The sequence below is a fragment of the Marmota monax genome, unplaced genomic scaffold (assembly GCF_021218885.2).
Source record: "Marmota monax isolate L192 unplaced genomic scaffold, Marmota_monax_Labrador192_F-V1.1 WCK01_AAM20220418_F8-fsc00062, whole genome shotgun sequence".
In the NCBI taxonomy this organism is placed as follows: domain Eukaryota; kingdom Metazoa; phylum Chordata; class Mammalia; order Rodentia; family Sciuridae; genus Marmota; species Marmota monax.
The window spans coordinates 7,078,758-7,097,256 of NW_026695221.1; the positions used below are offsets into that span (position 1 = coordinate 7,078,758).

Genomic DNA, 18,499 nt, shown 5'->3' on the forward strand with positions numbered 1-18,499 from the left:
TACTGGAGGAAGAAGAAGAAGAAGAAGAAGAAGAAGAAGAAGAAGAAGAAGAAGAAGAAGAAGAAGAAGAAGAAGAAGAAGAAGAAGAAGAAGAAGAAGAAGAAGTAGTTGGAGTTGATCTGTTTTATTCTGTGTAACAAAAACTCTTATTTGCATGGAAAAGACTGGAAAAAAATAATATCCATTGAGGTGTCATCACTGACTGTGTCTAGGTGAGGGAGTATAGATAAATTCAATTTTCTCATTTTGAATTCTTCCATATTTCCCAAGTGTTAAATAATTAACATACTACCATTAGATTTCAGAAGAATGATTATTTGAAAAATTAGATAGAAGGCAGCATTTCTTTTGGATTCAAGATTAAAGTCCCTGGGAGACTGTAGCTCAGTGGTAGAATGACTGCCTAAAAGTGAGGCCTGGGTTCCATCCCCAGCAATACAAAAAGGGGTGGGGAGGGGAGGAGAGGAGGGGAGAGAGAAAGAAATAAGTGACTCTAAGTTCATAATTTCAATATGAATTTTGCATCCTAAACTCCCTTGAATTTTGATCATCTTTAGGGATGACATATGACCCTTCCATACCCATGACCCTTCAGAAGATTGAGCCCTACTTTAAGCAAGGAACAATAATTTTTTTTTTATCTTTTACTCTGTTTCTTTTGGTCTTCTTTAGAAGTATCTATTATCCAAATAACCAGAACTTCCAAGAACATTTTTGAAATGCCACCAAAATAAGATAAAAAGTGCTAGACTTTTTATCATGCTGTGCCTTGACCAGGGATGAGTTATGATACAAGATACAAGAAACAGCCCTGATTAGGAGTTCAATTTCATTAGATAATGAGCTAACTTGTCTCCAGTCATAAGCATGTCACTGTGTCACTGAGAATAAGGTCAACATCTTTGGGTATTTCAAATGCTTTCTGGTAGGTACAAGATTGAGTTCAAGTTTATGTGATTTCTTTAGCTGGCAAAAAAAAAAAAAAAAGGAAAAAAGAAAAGAAAAAGAAAGAAAGAAAGTCAAGGGGTGAATTGTGCTTTATACTTATTAGGGAGTTCAAATACTGGATTGTACAACCAAAATGCTTTTGCTTTTTCATATTCTATGCTTGTCTCAAATCAAGACAAAGGTCCTATTTCTACTCATCTGTACTCTATGAGAGATGTTCTGAAGTCAATGGACATTAAAAAAAAATGAGTGATCTATTTCAGGTGATCTTTAGACCTGAAATCCATGGAAAACAAACTAAGCCCCCAAGGCTTGATTCAGTCTGGAAATTACAAGTCAATTTCTTTTATTTCACTCCTCCTTAAGGAAAAATAAGAAGAGGGATGTATTGAGATAACTACTCAAATAATCAGGAAAAACCACACCAAATGTATGGGCTGAATTACCCAGATAACAGACTAAAAGAAATCTGGTGTGAAGTGGTGACTCATTCTGTCTGTTTACACAGCCTGAATTTTCTGGTTAATTGTCAGCTCTTCACATCACTTTTGGCTGCATTAAAGATAAATTACTCTCCTGACAGGTTTATTTTTGTGTTGATTGGGAAAAAGTGCATGCTAAAATAGTTGCATGGTATGTATTGGAGAGAACAGATATGGGTGCTGGAATTTGATATTATGCTTTTGACACCAGCAGAAGCAATGACAAAAGGATGAAAGATCAAAGAACCAAGAGGTAAGAAATGATTAGATAAATTAGGTTGTACATAAACATCCAAATACCCATTTACCCATCTCTTCATCTATCCAACCATCCATATGTCCATCATTAGTCTATTTATTCATAGAAACTCCCATCCATCCATCCATCCATCTACTCATTCATCCATCTATCAAATATTTATCTAGCCTTTTTGTTATATTTCAGGCAAAATAATTAATGTTGAAAAACTATGGTAAACAATGCTTAGACCTTCTCTGCTTTGTGGTTTTATAATAAACAAAGAGGAGGAATATTGTACCAATATTTATGATATAATTTTTGATACACGAGGCAGCATAGTACAGGATTTAAACATACAGTAGGAAGACAGAATCTAGTAAGAGAAAGGAGAGAGGAGTGGTCAGAGAAAATATCCTTGCAGAGGTAGAATTCAGGTTGAAACCAGATGTATGACTATCTGAGACATCTGGATCATCTTACCTTGTCTCCCCAAGTCCCTGAGTGCAGGGATCTTATTGGCTCTGTTGGAAAAAAAAAAGAAGAAGAAGAAGTATTCAGGATAAAGATGTCAGCAGCTAAAGCTAACCTGGCATTTGGATGAAATGATGTTAAAAAAAAAAAGAGGCTAAAAAACAAACCAATTTACTTTCAATCATTCATCAGCCTTAGGCCAAAATAATGAGTATATTAACATTAGATGAAGGTGGCTTTCTTTAAATCTCTCAGCACACTCATGCCTGTCATTACTGGACTTCTGCTTCTAGGCAACGTTTTGAAAAAGCCAAACCCATGATGATCTTTCTGTGGTACATGGAATTGCTCTTTCCTCTCCTTGGTCTACTGGGGTCTGAGGTATACTTTGAAGTTCCAGACATTTGGTGAGAAAATGGGAGGATTACTCCATCAACAGATAAATTAATCTAAATTTTCATTCTTCCACATGGCTAATTCAGCTCTCAGCGTAGACCTGAAGACTTACCCAAGGTACCCAATATACAGTTGGCCTTAGTTTCTCCAGGTAAGCTAACCAGTTAGCTTTGTAGAAATGTGGCAAGTTGTTTTTAATCAGCTTTTTCTTAATCAAGAAATGAATCTCTCTGACTCTGCCTACTTATTTGAAAGGTGATAAGGTCAAGGAATCCCTTAAGATTCTTCCCAGCTCACAAACTCACGGCTTCTAGAATTCATGGTCACGAAGGTCTTGCCCTGGAAGTATATATTGTCTGAGCAGATGCTACTGAGTTAGTGCAGGCACAGGACATGAGTAGAGCTATCCAAGTCACAGACAGAGTGTGGAGCTGAGGCAGCAGCTTCTAAGCATCTTGGAGGAAGCAGAGCTCAGAGTGTCTCTCAGAAACCCTTGCATACTTCCATGAAGGATGGCAAGGTTAGGACCACCTTATCCAGAATAGATCAGGGAATACATGAATTGTCTCAGCGTCCCTTCTGTGGGAGCGGGTTGCCTTCTGAAGTAGAACTAGAAAACATGTTTTGAGAAGTTCAAAGGGTTGGCCCAGTTGGTAGTCATCTTGTGGAGGATGGCCCAACTCTGAGACTGGGCTCCTCTCTATTCAGTGGACTGTGTCAAAAGGAAAAACGAATGCAGTCAATGCTACTTGATGTATGCCACCAAGATACAGCTGCAGCTGTTCTTCTACCAACTCAGCAAGGCACCTTCACCAGCAAGTGTGTTCTAATTTCATTACTGGGTGCTGTGTCAGTCTCTTCTCTGCTGATGAACAAACCAGCATTCCTGCCAGGAGGGAGAATCAGCCCCTGGGTTCTCCTCCTCGGAGGATCCTCAGAGTGTGGTGAGGACATTGGAGTGGGAAGTAGGAGCCTTGGTCTAGCCCTTGCTCTGCCACTGACACTATGGGTACTGAGATAGACTGTTCTGAGCACTGAATTAAGTACTCAGTGCTCACTACTTCTTTGATTCTCACAATAACCCCTGAGATGTATTATATCATTGTCTTCACTTTATCTACGAGGAAACTAAAGATCAGAAATCTTAAATAAAATGTCCATGATCACATAGAAAGAAGCAGGGCTGGGATTTGACCTCAGAATTAGGCTATGACCCTATGCTATACTGTCATCTTCATCAAGTCAATAGAGTCACACATTTAAAATAAAATTGTGCTTTTTGTTGGTATTGCAGATGGAATATAATATTGTATGAAAACCAGAAAGCACAAACAAAAATAATAATAATAAGATAAAAAAAATCTCCCATACCACCAGAAATGACTGCTTGATCCTTAGGCAATTTATGTTTTTAGATTTTTAACAAGATGGAATGCTGTGTGTATTTTGAGCTGTTTCACTAGGACTTTTATTATTCACCCAGTTCATATTATGTTCCAGGGAGTGTGCTGGGGAGGCACTTTATGTGACTATTAATGATAAGCAAATATCAGAAACAGACCCTGTCCTCCCAGAATCACATTCTAGTGGGGGAGATAAGGCAGGAAAGACGTGGGAAGGAGATACAAGAACTTAAACAGTGAGTTGTAACAACATAGGCACAAAATAGCTACGTGGAAAACTGCAAGGGAAGAAAACGGGGCTCTTCAGTGAGACCCTGAGAAAAAGGAATTTAAGAGATTTGGCGAGGATGCCTGGGGATGCTGAAATGAACGAGGTGGTTTTGAAGGGGCTGGTTTGGAAAGACAGCATCACTGAATGTGCTGTGGAGTGCTCAGTAGCAGCAGGACAATATAGTTAGCAATCCTGTGAAAACGGTCCAGTATCAGTACAAAAATAAGAGAAAAACCCAGAGGGCTGCTTATCAAACTGTAAACAGCAGGTAGCTTTTTGATGTGAGATTGGGCAAAAGGCAGCAGGGTAGTGATTCTCAGTTTTGAATTTGTACCCTTCTGTATGGTTTGGATAAGCTACAATCACATACTCATCTTGTAATCGAGACTGAAAACTGTGCAGGAGTTAGATTGACTGAGTGGAGAATTGAAGGATATTTTGAGGTAGGAAAGGACCAGGGGGATGGAGTGACATAAAGTACAGAGAAAGGAACAGGGGCCAAAGAGGTGGTAAGAGATGGGTTTCCAGCGGGCTATCCTATGCCCCACAATCATCCGTACTCTTGAGGCTGTCTGAATTAGTGGGCTCCAAAGGATGCTCAGCAGCCCCAGTAGAAGCAGGATGGAGAAGTATCTTTGACAGACCTTGTACTAGAGGTTTTGCAAGGGACCCATCTGGGGCCCTAGCCCTGGCCCATTTAACATTGCAGAAAGGAAGTTAAAAACAGCACATTGATGCCACAATAATGGAGCAACACATTATGGGGTCCTGGGAGGACTCTGCCAAGGAATCCAGCGTCTCCATAGATAGGCAATCTGGCACTCACAGAAGGACAAGCACCTGGGTGCCAGATGTGAGCGCTCATATGTGTGCCACTGCAGTTCCATCTGGGTCTCAAGACGGAGGCTTGGCTTTTGATCATGGAAATGAGAACGATTCATTACGAAGTAGAGGATAAGAAGTTCCAGAGCTGGAGTGTGAAAAGCAAAGGTTCTCAGCTCCTTGCTTTCCTTTCATCTTATCTTCTGGGGCCTCTTCTATATTTGGTGACAACTGTGCTTAGAATAGTGTCTGGATCTTACCTCCACTGTTTGATAGTTTATTTAGATTCTGCTAGGATTACAGGCATGTGCCACCACGCCACCACTCCTGACTTGTAATGATTCTTGAAGTCACTCTCCCCACACAAAAGGACTTATATTTGAGATGAAGATTGGCAATACATTTAAAGAGAAACAAAACATTAGCTATTTATTGCACTTTACATAATATCTCATTTTTTCTTCCCTCTCACTTAGAAAACTGCCTTTTGATGCTTCACAAGATTCCTTATACCCAGGGAAGCTACTAAGGAGACTGAGATAGGAGGATCACAAGTTCAAGGTCAGTCTGGGTAACTTGGCAAGTACTTGTCCCAAAATACAAAAGAAAAAAAAAGTAAGAAGGGCTGGCAATGGAGGTCAGTGGTAGTGCCTCTAGATTCACCAATATTGCCAGCAGCAACAACAACAACAAAGATCATTACAAGTTGCTTTGAATAGGACTCCTGGATTTTGAGAGGTTGGAGTAAGAGAAAGGTGGAGGAGCCCAGGATCTTTGTAAAGCTAGGATTCTAGGAATTTACCTTCCTTTTCTTCTTAGGCGATACCATCATAACCATTTTTAAGTGTGCGGTTCTGTGCATTAAGTATATTTGCATGTCGTACAACCATCAATGCCATTCACCTTTAGAACTTTTTCATTATCCCTAAAAATAATTGTCTCCATGAAACTCCGACTCCTAGTTTTCCCCCTCCTCTAATCCCTGTTAACTTCCATTGCACTTTCTATCTATTGTAGGTAATTTAAATAAGCGAAATTATGCAATATTTGACCTTTTGTGTCTGGTTTATTTCATCTAACACATGGTCCTTAGTTCATTCATGTTGTAGCTTGTGTCAAAATCCCATTCTTTAGGGCTGAATAATATTCCACCATAGGTATACATGGACATGCATGTTTTTTCAACCTTTTGACTATTGGGAGTCATGCTGCTATGAATATTGTTGTACAAGTATCTGCTTAAGTTTCTGCTTTCAGTTTTTTGGGCTGTGTATCTAGAAATGAAATAGCTGACAAGTATGGTGATTCTGCTTTATTATTTTAAGGAACAACTATACTGCTTTTCACAGTGGTTGTGCCATTTTACATTCTCCCCAGCAACACACAGAGTTAAATTTCTCTATGTCCTCACTATCATTTTCTGTTTCTTGCATAACAGGAATCCTAATGCATTGGAGTCTCCTTGTGGTTTTGATTGAATTTCTCTAACAATATGTATTACAATATGCTGATGATGTTTTCATGTGCTTATTGGCCATTTTTGTATCTTTGGAGAAATGTGTGCTCTAGTCTTTTCCTGTTGTTGTTTTTTTTAAACAAGTCAGTTTTGTGGTTAAATTGTAGGAGTTCTTTATATATTCTGAATATTAATTCCTTATTAAATATATGATTTGTAAAGATTTTCTGTCAGTCTATGGATTTTATTTTTATTTTATTTTTTATTTCTTTCTATACTGGTGATCTTTCCAAGGGTCTTGCACATGCTAGGCAAGTGCTTTACTGCTGAGCTACATTCTTAGCCCTTCTTCTTTTATTTTGAGACAAATTCTTGAAAAAATGCCCAGATTGGCCTCAAACTTGCTATTCTCTTGCCTCAGCTTCTCTAGTAGCTGGGATTACAGGAGGGTGGCCTCATCCCAGCTCCTTTTCACTATGAGAGTGCCTTTTGACTTACAATTTACATGTGTGTGTGTGTGTGTGTGTGTGTGTTTGTGTGGTACTTGAGCACTCTGTCATCCCAGGCATTTTATTTTTTTATTTTGAGACAGGGTCTCCCCATGTTGCAGAGACTAGCCTCAAATTTGCAATCCTCCTCCCTTAGCCACTCTAGTAGCTGGTATTACAGATATGTACCACCATGCCTGGCAAAATGTTTAATTTTGATGAAGTGCAACTAATCTATTTTTTTCACCTTTATTTTTGGTGTTATATCCAAGGAAACCATTGACAAATCCAATGTCATGAAATCTCCTCTTACATTTTCTTCAAAGAGTTTTATAACCTTAGCTCTTATGTTCAGGTCTTTGATCCATTTTGAAATAATTTTTGTAAATGGTGGGAGGTAAGAGTCCAGCTTCATTCTTTTTCATGTGGATACACATCTTGTGATGAATTTCTAAAGATGCTGCTTAAAACAAAATTTATCTGTCTACATGGGCATTTGTGAGGCAATTTATGGCAACAGTGGCTTATTTTGCATCTTTTGGATTTCCAGTTTATACCGTGATAGGTAGTAGCAGAGAATGGAGCTAATGTCTTAAGTGATCACTATCTACGTAACTCTTTGTGGGCAAATCTAATTCCAGATCCCCCACTAATCACAATATGGGCAAGAATTCAAATCTTGTCTCTCAATTTTTTTTCCAATTATTTTTCAAACATAGTGAATACAACTGTAACTAGTTGTGGCTGATGTAATTAATTGACCATGCACTTTTTATTTTATTTTATTTTTGGTACCAGGGACTGATAACAGGGATACTTAACCACTGAGCCACATCCCCAACCCTTTTTTATTTTTAATTTTGAGACAGGGTCTCATTAAATTGCTTACCTAAGTCTCTGAGGCTGGCTTTGAATTTATGATTCTCCTGCCTCAGCCTCCTGAGCAGCTGGGATTACAGGTGTGTGCCACCATGCCCATTGACCATGTACTTTTTAAATGGGGGTAGTATGCCAAAACCAACTGGGCTTTAGGGATAGATAGACAATTCCTCAACATTTACAGACTTCTCTCACAGTATGCATTGCACTTTATGGAGGTGACTGATTGATTGATGTGTTTTTCTTCTCATGATAGAATGAGGTTGGTAGATCTACAGTGCTTAGTACAAACATTTATTAAACTAAATGGAATCAATAGCACTCTCTCTTCTTTTTTCCCCAAGCCATGTTAATGTGTAAAGGCAAAATATAAGCTATAAAATTTTACTTCAAATAAGATGTTATCTTAACAGCATTGCTAACTTTATACAATGAAGGATAGGATGGCATTGCTTTGAATGACATTCATTAGACTTTTATGGACTTTCAGAGTTGAGCATTTGTATCTATTAAAAATGAAAAGGAGTCACCCATGATAAATTTGATCTCTCATCTATTACTCAAAGTAAATGGAATATTAGGAAAGTAGCTTTAGATTTAGCAGGTAAATATTAACTTAAATTTTTTTTCATAATGAAATAACCCTATTCTTAGAAATGAGATTACATAGTAGCAACATTGTTACCACCATCCAGAATGTGTGAATATGATGCATTATATTTTTACCTAGAGCAAAGGGAAGACTTTCATAGTGTTTACTCTTACTTAATGAAACATATATGGATATATGTATCTTTTTATTCCTACACTATGGGCCCTGAATTGGGACCACTAATGCTCATCTGTTTTAGAGATTACCTAACACCAGACTCATGTAAAGAGGGCATTTTAGTTTTACTTTCCAGAAGTCCCAACTCCCTATTCTGTCAGCTCTCTTCCATGTGCAGTCATGTGCCACATGTCTACATATACATTCAAAGATGGAATGCATACACCAGGTGGACCCATAAGATCAAATTGGTCACAGCCATCTTAATCTGTCATCCTATGATGCTCACATAAGGCAAAGCTGCTGACTGATGCATTTCTTAGAACGTATCCCAGGTCACTGACACATAACTGTAATTATTTTCTTCTCCTTAGGAAATATGGCATTTCATATCAGTTTAATAGAAACAAGTTTGAGCAGCTGAGTGGGCGAAAGCTGTTCTGCTGGCTGTTAATTCCTTGAACAGGTCTTACAGCAGCTCCTTCCCTCCTAAGCCCTTCCTGAGTTAGTGAATCTCCATTAAGCAATGTGGAACATGAATATTCACATGTCCAGGAGAAAGTAAATCTAATGCATCCCTAATGATAAGAATCAGTGTGATCCTACAGAATTCCCTTTTTTTCATCTCCCTCATCACTTCTCCCCAAGGCTGAATTATATTTAACTGGAGAATAATTTGAAGGATAAAAAATAAGGTATGATTTGGTGTTGCCCAAGTCCCTTTGAACCACAGTGCCTGTGGTACGGAATGCTACCCTGGTGCCAGGGCTAATGGAAGACCGCCTTTTCTCTAGCTTTCCCTGACTTGACCACACCCCCCAATTTAAGAGGCAGCTCTATTAGGAACATTGTGGTCTTTGCATCCTCTTTAGCCTCGGAGCAGAGGATTCCCGCAGGTAGTTGGAAAGAGACCGCAGACCTTGAGGAAACCTCGCTCCGTAGCTATTCTTCACTGTCTCTCCGGCAAAGTAGTAAGTGAGGTGTGAGTTTCTGCTTAAAACTTTTCATTCCGTTTTCTTTTTCTTGCCCCTCACCTTGTGTAATTAAAAAGAAAATTAATGGAAACTTTCAGGATACAAGCAGTTTTCTCTTCCTCTTTTTAAAAATCTTTCTATAATCATCCATTCAATTGTTTAATACTATTTTTCAAAAATACGTTCTTATCTTCTTAGAATAGTGTGAAATCAAGATTGCCTGTCAAAAAAAAGCAAAATCATGCACATTTTAGATCTTCGCAGATCACTTGTCACAAACTCTGAGTTTTCTTCCCAGACTGCAGCACTTCCAAAGAAATAAAACTGTAGTTCAACATAGAAATGCCTTTCTTTTTCCTCTCTCACTACTAGTGCCTATTGTTTTACTTTTTTCTTTTCCCTAGCATCTTAATGAAATGCTTTTATAGAAAGGAAAGTGCTGCAGGTTTGAGTCTTGTAAGGCAAACTAGCGTGTAGGGTGTTCCTCCCACCCTGTCTTTGGACTCCCGTTCCCCACGGGTCTACCTACCAATCCTTTGGACTGAAGTTGCAATGTGGTGCATGTGGGTAGGCAGGGGGAGTCTCCACTCAGGGGAGCATTCTTCCCAGTGTTGGAGGGCTGGACTCCAGCGATCAGTACAGAGAAGCAGGGGCTGCGCGAGTGGCAATTTCTCTTCATTCACTGGTTGTATCCAGCAATTCCACTTTGTATGTGTCTTCTCATCAAAAGTGTTTCTGTTACCGCCTTTGAAAGTAGTATTTTCAGTGAGCGAATGGTATGAAAGATGCTGGGTTACTGAGATCAAGGCGTTCAAGGTTTTCTTCATTAGCTTTCTTCTTTTACTTTTTAATTCCAAGGCCATTTTTCTTCCTACTTTATACCGCTGCTGCAGGCATGCATGGGGTGGGGTGGCAGGCATGGAGGCATTTGTTAAACAACAGGAAATCCAGATCCTAAAATGATAACTCTGGCAGCTCCATTTGATTTGTAGAATTGCTGACACTTTAACCCTTTCATCAGTTGTGGTTCTGGGTTGCTTCACCTCTTTTTTTTTTTTTTAAATCTCAAGAGAAAACCCTCGGTAGATATGGATTCTGCGGGGAGGGCAGCCACTGTTACTGTTGAGACTCTACTTACCTGGTGTTCCTGAATAGAGAGGAAAGGAGAGCTAATGAGTTAATGTCTGAAAAGTGCTTTGAAGATGAAAAGGTCTTTTCATGTGTTCGGGTATTGTAGTTATTAATATTAATATTTGAAGAAGCAAGCTGCTTCTAATGGTAAATCAACAACTTCCATCCTTGCCAGCTCAGTAATGAAATAACAAACAGTGCAGGCTGCTACGTAGCCTCTTCCGTCCTGGTTCCCTCCTGGTTCCCCTGCTGAGGATGTGGGAAGTGAGTCTGATTCTGGAGGGGCAACCTTACAGGCTCCTGCACAGAAGTGCTAGTTGCTAGAAGTGCAAGGAGGTCCTAGTGCATAAAGGGGCGAGATCCTTGAACATCTGGCCATCTGTGACCTTTGAGAATCAGCTGAGAGCATGGGTCTGGGCCAGTTACCTATCCCAGCTACAGATAGGCATTCAAAGGCAAGTAGGATCAGAACTAGTACCTCCTCTGAATTTGGATTTGGGAAAGTGACTATGCACTTGGCCTCTCTCTCAGAGATCAGCTTTATAACTGAGATCAAGTTATTGAACATAACAGTGCCTTATTTTCCTCATCTCTAAAATATGAATGATATTTGTGCCCCACCTTGTTCTAAGAGGTGAGCGACTAGAAGTAAATATTGCAGAACTTTGAATAATAAAAGTGTCAATGGGCCCAGGAAAGTTTGGAGAAATGTGTGCTAAGGAACTGGGTCCCTGAAGGGCTGTGAGGCAGAAGAAAAAAAAAAATGCTTTGGAAATACCATTGGCACCTACAGATAGATCTTTCTCTGATTGCACAGAGAGCTTCCGTGCACTGGCTATTGTGCTAACTCAAATTCTACTGTACCTCATGGTCTTATTTATTGGTGAACAGTTTTCCCCCATACCTGCTATCCTTTTCTGATCACTCATTAACACCAATGAGTAATTATTCACATCAAAAAGCGGAAGAAATGGATACATCCCAAAAGCTGGGGCTCCTATCTCCCTTTCCTCTCTTCTTTCTTTCCTTCCTTCGTTTATTTCTTTCTTCTTTCCTCCCTCTCTCTCCCTTTTGAATTCTCTTTATTCTCTTTAGAAATAAAAAAAGTATTTAGTATTTGAATAAAATCAATGGTTATACAGCAATTTAGTGGCATTTGAGGCAAATCTTGCAAATTTCTTCAATCCTGGGGAAACTGAGATAAGGAGACAACTTTTTTTTTTTTTTTTTTTTTGCATCTCCTCCTTTATCTTTACTCAACTGAAAATGTAGCTTTATGGAACTCAATCTTTTAATCTAACTGATTCTCTGCCTATCATCTCTGGTTTCCTCCACTTTACCTGAGGAAGGATCGTAATCTCTAATGTTTATTGAGAAGTTGGTGTGTTCCACTGACTTTGCTAGATGCTTTGTGTGGATTCATGGTGGGACCCTGATTAGAATCAAGGGGATGTGAGTCCAGAGCTTGTGACTGGAATCTCATGTCATAGGATTCTAAGGAACTCTGAGACACTCTAATTTAGGCTGGATTTTTCTGCTTATTTGGGAGAATACCATGGATTAGGCCTATTTTCTGAAGGAAAATCTGTGGATTAAGTATTCATTATTAAGAAGACACTGACTCTGACTGAGCATGCTAGCACACATCTGTAATTTCAGCAACTCCAGAGACTGAGACAGAAGGATCCCAAGTTCAAGACTAGCCTCAGCAATTTACAGAGACATTGTCTCAAAATAAAAAGGACTGGGAATGTAGCTTGGGGTAAAGTGCCATGTGTTCAACCCAGTGTCAAAAATAAACAAACAAATAAATAAAAAGACACTGACTCTAGAAGAAGGTTACAGGGTCTATCTATTTGCTTGGATTAGTAAACTGATCTGTCTTGTGACAAATGTCATTTCCCTGTGCTCAGCCTTGTTTGGGTGCTATGACCAATATAAAAGGAAATAATATATAAATTCCATTTTTTAAAACTTACATAAAATTTTCTTTTTACAGTACTAAGGATTAAACCCAGGGGTGTTCCACCACTGACCCACATGCCCCTATTTTTTTTTATTTTGAGACAGTGTGTCTCTAAATTGCTGAGTCTGGTCTTGAACTTGGGATCCTTCTGCCTCAGCCTCCTGAGTAGCTGGGATTAGAGGCATGTGCCAGTTTTTCTAGCTAAAATTGATACAATCATTTTAGAAAACAATATTTTACTGGAAAAGAGGTTAAAAATAAGCAGCATGATATATTCAGTCTATGTGTACTTTTTTTTTCCAAGTCCGCAGTATCTAGAGACTGAGGGAAGATTTCTGATTTTCTTTCCCCACAAAGCAAGAGGGTAGGTTTAACATTCCCCTGACTAAAGTCCAGGTGTTGTCTCAAGAATTCTGAGGGGAGTCTGATCAGCACTTATTAGGATGAGAATGAAAAAGTAAACAGTGCAAATGTTAGGAAAATACTCTATGGGGACAAATAAGGGTTTTCACGAGATGTAGGAAATACTAGGATTTTAGACTTTTTAGATTTTTTTAAACTTTTTAATTTTAAATAACTCCAGATGTAGAAAAGATTGCAAAACAAAAAGAAGTCTCCCCAAATTTGAGACTTTTAAAATCGTGAAAAATGGAAGGAAAAGCATTTTGGTACTTCGGTGATCCTTAACCCAACTGATTCCTGTGGATGGGGAGAGCCCCATTGCCATATTCTTAATATAAGAGGCTATAGAAATAAAACCTGGGCTTCTTCAGAAAGACCAGAAGCTTTGTCAGAAGTGGCCATTATCTGGCAGGTAGTTTGAGAAACCCAGACAGGTCCAAAGCCACTTGAGCTCCTCCAGCCAGGTTTGTATTGCACATTAGATTGCCAAATGCTTCAGCGTTGGTACAAATGTCTTCTGGTCTGTTTCTCAGTAGGCTTGTGCCTCCCAAAATAAACATGATATTGTTAAAAATACTCAGGAATGTGATCATATAAGTACAGCCACTGCCTAGCTTCTCAAGGTGAGATCTTATGATCTGCAGCATCCAGTCCAGACCACACTGCTTTGGCTTTGTAACAGAATCCTGGGGTAATTCATATGCACATTATAGTTTGGGTGGCACCGCTTTATAGGAAAAAAAGAAAGAAAAAGAAAGAAAGAAAGAAAGAGAAAGAAAGAAAGAAACTGAACAAACAGAAAAATGCAATGTTTTCCAGAGCAATTTACTACTTCCTTATATTTATAGTTAGTTATTACAGTGTTACTCAACAAAAGATTGACATTTATATCAAAAAGATGTTGGTTTTACTCGGTAAGCTGCAATAGTTCCCCATTTGTGCTAAGCAATGTTTCTATGAGTCGAGTGCTGTAAGAAAAATGCTTACTTCTTGGTTTTATACATAACAATGGTACAAATTGACTGCCATTCCACAGAAATCTTGGCTCTTTTCTCCTGCAAAGTTCTTGATAAACGCTACTCAACCTGTGATTATTAAAGGGAATCCTTTTTGAGATTTAAATGCAAATCCTTAAAAAAGTGATGAGAATTCTAGCTTTATTTTTTTATTTTTTTCTGGTGCTAGGGGTTGAACCCAGGGCTTTGTGCATGTGAGGCAAGCACTCTACCAACTGAACTACATCCCCAGCCCTTTAATTCTTGAATAGAGCTTCAGTTACCTTTCATCCGAGTTCTAGCTTTAATTTTTAAATAAATAGCCTCTGTTACCTTGGGCGGTAAAAATAAGAACTAATAAAAAATTACTGTTGCTACTGCTAGTGACTGCTTACTAACTGACAGGCAACTATTGATAAAATAGCAATAATAAGAGCAATTTATTGACAATTTCACTATATGTAAAGTGCTTTGCTAAGTACTTTCATTTGTATAATCCTCTTCAGTAGTCCCCAAATGGTTGGTATTATCTTCACTTTATAGTGGAAGAAACTAAGACTGTGAAGAAATTTGGCGATTACTAAGGGGCTCTGCTTTCACCCATAGTCTAACTCCAGAGAGCTTGCCCAACATGGAAACTCTCGGGGATAGATTCATTCAAACAAAAAACGAACCAACTTGATGAATTTTTTTCCAACTCCAAAATTCATTGAATTTTCAAAATCCCTCTTTATAGAAGAATGCCAGCAAGCTGTTTGGCATTATACTGAGAAATTGGAACCTTACAATTTGGGCAATAAAACAAATGAAACTCCACCATGAAAATCACAATAAGACACAGTCCAAAAAGTTACGTTCAAAATTTGGGGGATCTAAGTCAGTTGGCATCTTTTAGTTCAATTTTATCGGGACATTATTAAAACAATCTAGTCTCTTTTAATTTTTTTCTCAATCTCTCTATTTGTGGTGAATCTCAGTTTGGTTGAGACTCTTTTATAACCAGAACCAAATCTATTTTAGATTAAATCCCACGTAGTCCCCACACTATGGGTCAAAAGGAAATTATTTAGAATTTTAGGCTCTCAGGGATTTCTTTGTTACCCATTGGGTGAGTGTTGACATTTTTAGTCTTCCAGGCCTTCAGATTGGACTCAGTCAAGAATCTTTTATACCCGGGTCTAGACTACTTCCATTATTAGGAAGCAAAGAGTACTTCATTCCTCTATTCTTTTTGGTTTACGGGTTCTTTGTAAAGAACAATTGTAACTTACTTATTCAGTTAGTTATGAGTACCCAACATATTCATGGCACTGGAGTATGTCTGAAGGCCAAGTGTGATCATTTGTTGAATTTCATGGTCAAACACAGACCTGAGGAATAGAATTTCAGCATCAGAGATGACCACTTTTACTATGAAGCAATTCATTGAATGTTGTCCTTGATCTTTCAGAGGATGTTTCCACATGAAGTATGTAGGAACGGTGGAAAACCTCTGTAAACAAGCCAAAACAACCGTACCTGGCCGAGATTTTTATTAGCAGGACCTTAGCGGGCAGTCGCACAAGAGAAGGGGGTAGAGAGAGAGAGAGGAGAGGGGGAAGAGAGGGGAGAGTAAGAGAGAGCACGAATGGGGTGTTGATATTTATGGGCTTAACCCAGGATGAGGAGGAGTAAGGCGAGTGGGCTGTTACTTATTCAGTGTCCGGGAGTTCGCCCTACTTCAGAGTTTGGAGATACACCATTCAAAGTTCGCGCCGTTCACAGGGATTGGAGGTGATGGTTCGCGGGCCATTCAGTGCGTCATGGACCTGAGCTCCCGGAAGAGAAGCGCTCTGGGCGCCATCTTTACCAACAAAGTTGATAGACTAGATTTTTTTTCCCCCCAGTGCTGGTGATTGAGCCCAAGGCCCTGTGGATGCTAGGCATGTGCTCTACCATTGAGCTACAACCTCAGCCACCTCAGCCCAGGTCTGATAGACTAGAAGTAGTAGTTAGTTTCTGACAAGTTTCAGAGACTAGGTTTAGCATTCTCTGGATAAATTCCTTGACATATTAGAGTTGGCAGTTTTTGTTTTGTTTTTAAGAGAGAGAGAGAGAGAGAGAGAGAGAGAGAGAGAGAATTTTTTAATATTTATTTTTCAGTTTTTGGTGGAAACAACATCTTTATTTTATTTTTACGTGGTGCTGAGGATCGAACCCAGCGCCCTGCACATGCCAGGTGAGCTCGCTACTGCTTGAGCCACATCTCCAGCCCCCTAGAGTTGGCAGTTTTAATGTACTCCCTTGATGCTTATGAGAAGTGTTACCTTCATGCTTGTTGTTGACAATGTGCTCCAACAGTGTGATGATGAGGGAACACTTTCCATCCAGGAGGAAATGCAAAAATATGTAGTACTCCTTGTTTCCTAACTATCACAGTACATTGGAGTAAAGGCATCTTTTATCTCTATTTTTTGGGGGGTGGGAGACAGTAGTGACCTACTTCTCAAGGAAGTATAAAAAATCTACTTTTATAATATTATAAAGACATGTTACACTCGAATTCGAAATCCCCAAAAGACCACCAGAGACCAAGATCTATGTAAACAGCAAAGAGGTGTTTATTGCGAGCTAGCTCCGTCCTCTGCGCGCACACAGCAACTGGTGATGCTGACAGGCCCAGAGCCCAGGGTTTGCAGCAGTTTTATACACTCTTTGGGGAAGGCAGGGACTTTACATACATCATAGCATCTCTTAGCAAATCATCACACACCACGGGAAAATCAAACAACAACTCTTAACATTGATTAGCACATTCACTGGAGGGAACAAGTTGGGTAGGGGTGATTGGTTAGTACAAGAGGGAGATTCGTTTGAACTGATTGGTTTAAACCACGAGGGGTGTACGTGCTGAACTACATGGTTTCCCAACATGTTACCAACCACCATAAACTACTAGGAGGGTCATCTGGCATCCCAGGTATTTTCCCTGACTCATGCTGATTGGTAGTTACTAGGGTGGTTGCTGTGGGTCCTCTCACCTAGCCTAACTGAGTCAGGGACACCTAGCTCCACAGATCTCTCCTGTTATTTGTAGATAAACAACTCAGCATGGTGGGTATGTGCCTAGGAGTGCTCTGTGGGTCTTTCCAAGGACAAGGGTTACATCCCTTTCCTTGGACAGGCTTTGCTCTGAGGTAGAGGCTGGTTTCTCAGACATAATCCATTTCAGTATATTCTGAGTCAGATTAGTTGAGCTATGTGCATTCATACCAAACTTGAAAATGTTGTGCTTAGTTGGGAGATTTTTCTTTTTAGACAATTAGGATATGGATATGCATTATTTTCCTTTAAGAAAGGGTTAGGGGGGTAATTCACCAGTGAAAGTAGGAGAAATAAGAATGGTGCTAATTATTTTGTGAGTTTCTGCTTTGTGGACTTAATGACAGAGTAGGTGACTTAGTTTAAGACCTAGAAACCAATAGCACATACTTCAGAGCTTTTTTTCCATTTATAGAAATTGATTTTGAATACACATATAAGAACAAGAAATGTACATATATTAGATTTTGCAGGTTTCTGAATACAAAAGAGTTATTATTTATTTCTTCCAAAAACAATGACAAAAGTCCCAGATGCTTTCCCCCCATTGTACAATAAAACAGATCATTTTATAGCACAAATAAACATTTGGAAAACACTAGTGAAAATTTATTATTTGCTTTTCTTTCTTGTTGCTTTGAAGAGACTTCTGCCCAGGTCAACTAGTAGTTTAAAAATCCTATAAGTGAGAGTCATATTCAATTTGAGGAGTCAAGCTGGGTATTAGATTTTGCCTCTTACACTAAGTACAGAATTTTTAGTTGAATTCTAACGACCCAGCCTTTGTTTCTGGAGGAAGAAGTCAGAAGAAGTAAAGTTAAGCCTAGACCTGTGTGGGACTTTTAACTGCTTCCTCTCTTTGGTACAATCACAAATATGTTTTTAAACACAAATATAATTTTTCTCTGAGAAATTTTACACTGAAAGCTAGAATCTGAGAAGAGTTTTTTTTTTTAAGAAATAAAAATGGAGGTAGTTCCCTCACTAATGAAAAAAGTCTAATTCAAAAGAGCCCCTGGAATATTATCATAACATGAAGTCAGGAAGGGCATACTTCCCAAATAGAAAGATTATTATTTGTTTGCATGTATTTGCAATTTGCATATAAAAATCTTTTAATATTGTTCCTTTTCCTATCTTAAATGAGAAAAAGGAAAAAAATGTGTGTCACATTAGATTGGATAGAGAGAAAGGATGGGAGAGGAGCAGAGTATTACTTTTATTGGTCTGCTGGGTACTCAGAGTAAGAAAGAATGCTTAGTATTGTAATGTTAGAATACTTAGTCAGGAAGATGAGGTTCTTATAGATTTAGGAACAAGACAG

At 38.9% G+C, this 18,499-nt stretch overlaps 1 protein-coding gene across 2 annotated transcripts in view; it reads left to right on the top strand.

Moving 5' to 3' along the window:
• Window positions 1-9,493: 9,493 nt before the first annotated feature.
• The window catches only part of Ets1 (ETS proto-oncogene 1, transcription factor), a 130,389-nt gene continuing 121,383 nt past the window's right edge, over window positions 9,494-18,499 (top strand). Inside the window, exon 1 of one of the 2 annotated variants that reach the window (XM_046432662.2) lies at window positions 9,494-9,597. The gene's annotated coding sequence lies outside the window, so the exon portion shown is untranslated. Of the gene's footprint in view, window positions 9,609-18,499 lie in introns of both variants that reach the window. The other variant, XM_058575281.1, reaches the window with a different exon arrangement.